Source organism: Pezoporus wallicus, unplaced genomic scaffold (genome assembly GCF_028554395.1).
Source record: "Pezoporus wallicus isolate ANWC-B61680 ecotype Strahan unplaced genomic scaffold, APGP_CSIRO_Pwel_v1 contig_818, whole genome shotgun sequence".
Taxonomy (NCBI): Eukaryota; Metazoa; Chordata; class Aves; order Psittaciformes; family Psittacidae; genus Pezoporus; species Pezoporus wallicus.
In genome coordinates this window covers 1,875,202-1,882,304 of record NW_026636248.1, presented here as the reverse complement: position 1 = coordinate 1,882,304, position 7,103 = coordinate 1,875,202, and positions in this window count along the sequence as shown.

Genomic DNA, 7,103 nt, shown 5'->3' with positions numbered 1-7,103 from the left:
CATTGCCCTGTGCCCTTCTGAAGCTGTCATCAGGTGGACTCAAACAGACCAAAGCCCGATGATCTTTTCTTTTTTCCTTGGATCACAACATAGGGTACTCCTTCTCTTAAAAATATTATGATCTAATTATTTTGTGAGCTGGTCAGATGGATGTTTGCTGTCAAGATTAGTCATGTATGTTTGAATTCAAGGCTGTCTGAAGTCTTGTGACAGGATCTCTCTATGGTATGGCTCAGCATTACCAGTCCATGTTGTACTGAGGTGCCTCAGCTCTTCAGTAGGGAGAATTTGGCAGACTCACTTGGGCTGAGGCACAGGTGCTGTACTGAAGACAGGCCACCTCTCTTGGCAGCCTCTTTGGCTACTGAGGTTGACAAGTCTTGGGAGAGGTGTCCTCTCCATGCTGTAGCACATCAGCTTCCTTCTCCCACTGCTTGTAGTTTCAGAACTCCCTGTGCCAGCACAGAGGAAGGTTCTGATTCCAGTATGTATCTTGATATTTGCGTTATCCCACGTTTGGGGTGGAGTTGATGACCTTAGGGGTTTATGCTTGCAGGACATGCATCCTCTGTTGACAGAGGACAGCTTTTATCGATCAATGGATATCCAGCAATGATGGGTTGGTCAGGGATATTTTGAAGCTTTCTTCTCTCTGCTCCTCAACTCCCGCACCCAAAAGAGAGATGATGTTGTCCAATGGCACATGTGGTTTATTCCCCAGTGTGACCTTCACATCCTCTTTGGCTAGAAACCTGGTGAGAGAGAAACTGATCATCACTCTCTCTCTGCTCCCTTTCTCCCTATCCATACAAGGATTTACAGCACTCTCGTGTATAGTATTCATTAAGTGTAGGCAGTATTGCTGGAGCATGTTGGGAAGCAAGACTGGTATTTCCTCATCAAGTGGGGATGTTTGTTGGGAGACTGAGATGAAATACCTGTTTTGGAAAATGGCATTACATCAGGTGTAAGAAAGGGGGCAGCCTCTGACTTGGTAGTGAAGGGAGGAGGAGCTGCAAGACCTGCATTCAGAGGTGAGGGAGTGCTGTTGATGGCTGTTTGTCTTAATGCCGAGGGCTGAGATGCCGCTAGATGTATGGCATTATTTCCTGCTTTTCCTTGCTCACATGGAAGCTTGTGTAGTGACATAGTCAGGCAGAGGTGGCCTTGGTAATGGCTGCCCTGAACCTGACTGGTTGTGTTCATAGGTGCAGTGCTGAAGGTGACTGAAACAATAATAGTTTTGTGTGCTTTTGTCCTTGAAATCCCATTGTATTGAGGATTATTCCTGCTGACTGACAGGTTATGGTGTGTGCATCTGTGATGGCAGTTGTGGTTCATAAAGGTGTGTGCGCCAGGAAGTGTATGTAAGGGTTAGGGGGAGGCTGTGTCCAAGCTGTTGCCTTCCTCCAGCAACAGGTTGTCCGTTGAGCAGACCTTAGTGTTTTTGGTGAAGTGGGCTAAGTACACGTGAATCTCTAAGAAGCTTCATGTAGCCCAGCAGTGGGTGATTCTACCAGGAAACTGGTCTATGGCTGATCAGTGTGAGTCAGGGGCTGTCAGACACAAGACACAGTAACCCTTTCATTTGGGTTCGCTGCTCTGAAGACAAGGGTAGATGCTAGTTCTTGGCAAAGTGGCTGGAAGCCCCCAGAGCCCAAGTGGGCGTCCCCCTGTAGAGGGTTTACCTCCTTTACCTGAGGAGGCACTTCAGAGAAAGGAGGCTGCTATCATCTGTGCTTGAGGAAACATCCCAGCCCACGTAACTTTGTCTACCCCTAGGCTATACACCACAGCCTGATCAAGTTTGCCTGGCTCTAGCCATTCTGTCACATGAAGGTGGTCCTAAATCAGCCATCTAAGATTGCAGCCTTGCTTGCAGTGAAGTGCAGCAGGACTGTCTGTGCTGGCTGTGCAAGTAGGACCTATCTGCTGCCTCAGGTGTTTCTCTAGGGCATGTTTACATAGTCAGGGTGTTCGCAGAGCACCTGAGGTGGAACATGCCAGAAAAGCCCATGTCCAAGTGCAGATGGCCTGGGGATAACTGTTGCAGCTGGGTATGTGCTTGTTAATGTGGGTGGTGAGGGTAGTTCATGTGTCCTGGCCATTGCCGGCTTGAGATGTATCAAAGTGAGGCAGTCCACAAGAATGGGAGCTCTTTGGGCCAAGACCCTGAGATGAACCATCTGTCTGGTGGTGGCTGAAGCAACAGAATGGTCATTAAGAAATGTTAGACACAACTACCAAAAGGCACTGGGCTGATAGGGGAGGATGTGGATGGGATGGCATGGCTTCGTATCTTGTGCAAAAGAAAAAGCTTCCAAGTTCAAAGCAGCAGAGATGCTCAGTTATGCTCTATTGATATCAATATATGATGGGGTAGGGTTTTTTTCCCCTCCCCACAGGTATTAGGATCTGACAAGGCCCGCACATTTTGTTTGCCATACCAGCATGTTTACAGTGTGCCCTGCTGCTGGCAGCTGTGTGGACAGAGTAGTTTTGCCAGGGCAGGAATGCCAGTAGCTTGTGTAAGAACATCAAATTCTCAGGCGCAGGTCAGATGCTTGGAAAAATGCACTTCTGGGAATTTGCAGCCAAAGGATTTAGTGATATTTGAAAGCTTAAGTATGTGGAGTGAGAGTATTTATAACTATCAAAGATAAAAACATACAAAAGCAATTAAACCTATCTTCCAGGGCGTCCCCAAGTAGTCCCATCTTCCCAGTCATTCACTAGGACTCAGTGGGAGAGGGCTGGGGGGTAGGACTGGGAGGGAGATCCTCCTAGCTAAGATATGCTTAGCTGCAAACAAATTCATCAGTGAGGTGGTGGAGTTTTCACCTCCCATCTCCTTGAAGTCCCACAGTACCATATGGCTGGTTTGCAACTCTGAGCAGTTGGCATCAGGCTTCATCTTGGTTCCGAGGTCTGTGACAGGTATGAATTTGTTGTTTCTCCCACACTATATATTATATGTAGCAAGAGGAACATTGAAAGGTGGAGTTCTGCAGATTTGGTTTCCCCATGATGAAGCCAGTAAAACCAGCTTTGTGCATAAGGATATGTCTCCTTAGAGGGTTTTAATTTCTGTGCTGAAATATTTTGATTAAACAATGCAAAACTAGCTGTGGCAGGCTGCATGCTTGCTTTTGGCATGTGTGCTCAGGCAAGAGTCACACCTGCGCTCCTTCCAAGATACAAAAGCAGCAAAGCCAACGTTTTCTGAGGACCAATATGTCCTGCAGTTTGTGGTCCAAAGCTAGTGGAGAAGCTAATGATGAAGGGGTGCAAAGGCGAGAGGTGGATTCCAGAATACTGGGCTGCTTACCTGGTTCTCCAGCTGAATCTTTACCTGCTATTTTCACCTGCAGAATTGTATAGCCAGTTGGAGTATGATACTGTAAATGTGATGTACAGATACAGGACATGGCAGGTGCTTTGCCTCTGTGTACCCTTCACTCTGGGCTTCTCCCCCAGGGTGTGCTTGCGGAATGATGGGGGACTACTGGGGTGGGAAAGTGTGTAGGGGTCTCTTGGCTGGTTACAGGGACCTGCCTGTCATCACCCCTTCCCACCAAAGAAATTGAAGGATTTTGGCACTTGGTGAGTGAAGAAGGACCTAAAGAAACTTTTGTCACTCTCAATGAAGTTTTAATGTGTTCTGTAGCAAACAGCTTCGCAGATTGTTTAAATGCAAAAAGCTAATTGAGAATTTACTTTCTAAGGCATTGCTGCTAAAATGAATACGTAACTTTTTAACTCTGCTGTTCTTACAGGCGTAATTTTGGTCCTTCTAAAACCCTGCTAGACAAATTTTCAAAGCAAAACCTGACCCTCTGCCTTAGCATCTCTTTATTTTCCTGATCTTGACATAAATCTTGTGTTCCTTGTGCTAGTTTTCATCTCCTCTAGGGGGAGAAGTAAGTTCTTGCTCAGACTGTGTTGGACTTCCTTAATACATATAAAGTGCTACTGGTATTTCAGTTCTCTACATAACTTTCTATAAATGCTGGTGGGTTTTCACATGGCATCTAGACTGCATATGTAGTTTTTGGAGAAAGTTTTGTACTTTCTGAGGTGCTGGGGTTTAATTTATTCTGGGCTGGGACAGGCAGGGGCTGCAGTAATACTATTAGTGCTGGGTTTAGGATGAGGTTCTAGATGGCACATGACAACACCAAGGGATGCTCCTCCCCCACCCCCTGTAGGTATGAAGGCTTCTTGTGAGAATCTACAAAATGGTAAGGATGCTGTTCTACAATTGTCCAAATTCACAGGCATAAACACCTTTTGTGTAATGCAGTAGTTAGCAATTGTTTTGCCACAGTAACTAGCCCTAAACACAGTCTGAGTTGAAGCTGCTCTTCCCCCCCACTCCCCAGCTGTTTTACTTTCGAAGGATTGACGTAAGAACAAACTTGGCCCTTTTTCCTGATGTTCAGCAGCCTGCCTCTGACTTCTACAGCCTGTGCAGATCTGTAAGGTCTCCTAAGCAACAATGTGAATGCTAGACCTAGCCTACAGCACTAGATTTAAGACATTCTCTAATCTAGCCCAGACACCTGTGTCTGCTATGGAGTTTGCAAAGGCCGTGAGTCTGGGACTGTTGGGTAGGACTTGCAGCTGGCAGGTGTTGCATGGGGATTTTGAGTGTGTGTTTTCTTTCTGGTTCATTTTTTAAGTCAACAAGCTGTATTGCGAAGCAGAGCAGGATGAAAAGCAATGACCCTTCTTCTAGCATTAGCACTGGGCTAAGGGCTGGCATGAATGCTGGTGGTGGGGATATGAGGACAGAAAGCTGGGTTCATAGCTGTCTTCTTGGAGGCTGCTAGACCCAGAGTGTTTACTTGGCATTCCTGCCCTTAAGCATTGCTTTGCATCCCTGTACCTAATCCGAGCCCCAACCCTTGAAATCAGTCCAACATGAGCTCTGGGCTATCACCCTCTTCCCAGACTCAGGCAGGTCTGGTATTCTCTCTGCAGCCAGCTGCACCCCCCCACTACTCCTCAGGGTCCAGGGGCACATCTAGCTTTTCACTGCCTCCAGCCTTCAGCACTGAGTTCCAACTCTAGCCTTACCTTGAAACAGGAAAGTCCTGTATTCCCCAGGCATCATCCTGGGGCATATGATAAGCACCAGCTGTCATCCCAGTCCTAGGGCACCTAAAGGAGCAAGAAACAAAGCTGGTTCTTCAGCCCCTTCACTCCCAAATCTAAACCCATGATCAGATGCAGACAGCAGCTTGCTAGGCTGGTACTGCTCAGAATCAGAGTAGTTTGGTGGTACTTACAGGATCCAGCAATGAATTTATCTGTTCATTCTTCTCCATCCTTAGCCCTGACTGTGGGTTGCCTGAGAGATGGGTGAGACTTGGGATAGACAGCTCTGCAAAGTCCGAGTGAATGTTTGTACCATCAAAAATCATGCTGAATTCTGAGCAGGGAGACGTTGCTGGTCTGTTACCAACACTTTGGTTAGAGACTGGGACAGCAAGTCTTAAAAGGTGTAATTTCTTTCTGGATTCTTCACTGTGCGGATTGGTGTTCTTAAGGCATAAAAGTTAAAGTCGTCATATTGGTAAGATTGCTGTTAGCCTATAAAGAGTCAAAGCAGGTTGGAGGCAAGGTTTGGAGAGATGGGGCTGGGTAAACAGGCTTCTTGCTGCATCTGGTAAGGGTTGAGTGTTGAGGTGGGATCAGGTGCATAAGGTTGTTTGGGGTAAGGTTTGCTCTGAGGCGGTAAGAGGACCAGTTTTGGTCTGCATACTGGGGTTTGAGTTTGGGATGTACAGAGCCTCGAGCTGTGAGTTGGCAGGACTAGATGAAGGCTAATGCTACTAGAAATGTAGAGCAGAGTGTTTCCTGGTTGTTGCTGTCTAAGGGAAACTTTCTAATTTGTGTGCTTGAGATAAGGTGTTACTTTTCATGGCTTTATACTTCTGGTTAGAAAAAAAACTTAAGGAATTGTTTGTCCTCTGTCCGCATCAGGTTTCTCATTCTGTGGTCCAGGCATGAGTTTTCAGGGTATAAGTGTGCATGTGTTGCAGAGCATTGTGTCTCTTTGGGCTACAAACGGGCCTTTATGTGGACTTGAGGGCTACAACTATGCATGGTAGACCTCAGGTCTGACAGATAGGTGGGCCATTGAGGAAAGAAAGGAGGTAAACCCATAGTGCGTGAAATGCACGGTTTGTACAACTTGCTTTGCTCTAATAGTGGCAAATACAGGAAATGGCTGATTTTTGGAGATGGTGATAGCTCAAGTGATGGAGCAATGTCTTGGTAGACAAAGCTAGAGGGGAAAGAGCAGTTGATGAGAAGCAGAAGGAGTTGCCACTCTGTGGTTCTCCAGCCCCTTCTGCACCATTGCTCATTCTGGATGCTGTCTCCGATCTCTTACTGTTTGCCAGTTCCCCTCCCCTGTTGGTCCAACCTGACCTCCGCTCCTCACCTTCATCATAGACTACACACCAGCTACACATGGGGTAGAACAAAGAAACAGCAGGGAGAGCTGGCTGGAGACTCTTCTCATGGCAGTTTTGACACGTTTGAGAAGCCACTCCCTACAGGGGTACGTGACTGAGGTGGCAGATCTGCAGTGACTTGCCTCCATGACATCAGGAGCATCAGTGCAGTAGGGGTGCGATTCATTGTTGGGACTGGGGAGGGACCAGACAAGGGCTCAGTCCTGCTAAAGGCTCAACTCCTGGTGCAACTGATGCAAGTGGAGCTTTAAGGTTGGCTTAAAATGGGGCTGAAGAGTTGTAGAGGAGTAGGGGAGACAGGCACATGTCACGTTTTGGGTGGTCTTGTACATTGGTATTAGTGCAGCAGGAGAAAGTGAGCGGTTCCTTCAAAGTTGCTTTTAAAGGATTTAAAAGGAAAGTTCAGAAGAGTCAGTTACGTATGGTATTTATTTTCTTAAACTTCTAATGATTACTGCTTATGGCACTGCAAAGTACTGAGAAAAGAAGAAAATACCCTCTTTGTAGTGACCACTCTCAGTCATCCAAAGTGCTTGCATGAAGATGTGTTTTGACCTTATATAGATGATAGATGGTGGAGAGAAAAGCCAGTCCTGATCTTTCCTCAAAGTTGAACAA